We start from the raw sequence: 933 nt of genomic DNA, 5'->3' as shown, positions 1-933 counted from the left end.
TCGGCGCTGATGAGTCTGCCGCTGCGCTCTCGCTGATCGCTTTAAGTCGGCGCACTCCGAGGGGGGTGGCTCCCCTCCCCCCTCCCCCCTCACCCACGGAGGCGGGACTCGCCGTGGGAGGAGTCCCACCACCAACTTACCAATTCATCACCAGCCATGGTCAATCCACTGCTGGATGAAGGCCTCCCCAAAGCTGCCTGCATCTCCCGCGATCTCGCGCTGTCGTAGTAGCAGCAGCAGTAGCAGCAGTAGTAGCAGTAGTAGCAGCAGTAGTAGCAGCAGCAGCAGTAATAGTAGTAGTAGTAGCAGCAGTAGTAGTAGCAGCAGTAGTAGCAGCAGCAGTAATAGTAGTAGCAGCAGTAGTAGCAGCAGCAGTAATAGTAGTAGTAGCAGCAGCAGTAATAACGATCCCCCCCGGGCTGTTTTCATCGCTCCGTCTCCCCTTCGTGGGCATCGTCTCAGGCGCGTTCCATCCCTTGGCTGCCACTACGATCCGTCATCATCACCGTCGTCATCACCATCGTCATCATCACCGTCGTCATCATCACCATCGTCGTCGTCTCTCTAACTACAGTGATGCAGCAATCGGTAGTCCAACTATCTATCGGTTCATAAGAGACGTTTGGGTTAGATCGCGTAAATATGAACGTGTCGTTAAACCCGCCACCACCCGACACAGTCAGTTAGTAAGGGCTGTCACGTAAACACAACATGCCAATTCGTGACTAGTACAGCTCACACGGGTGTGTTGGAGAGTGAACCAACTAATTGGCTGTGTCGGGTGGTGGCGGGTTTAACGACACATTCATATATACGCGACCCAACTCAAAGACCTTGCTGCGAGAGGCCGCTGCGTGATCAGCTGTCTCGTTGGTGGCGTCTCACTCCACGGGAGGCGAGTTACTCGGTCCACTGCCGGCGGTGATGGCCGAG

Source organism: Lethenteron reissneri, chromosome 40 (assembly GCF_015708825.2).
Source record: "Lethenteron reissneri isolate LAM-NWPU_2019-01 chromosome 40, ASM1570882v1, whole genome shotgun sequence".
In the NCBI taxonomy this organism is placed as follows: Eukaryota; Metazoa; Chordata; class Hyperoartia; order Petromyzontiformes; family Petromyzontidae; genus Lethenteron; species Lethenteron reissneri.
Note: the sequence above shows the minus strand (reverse complement) of the source record.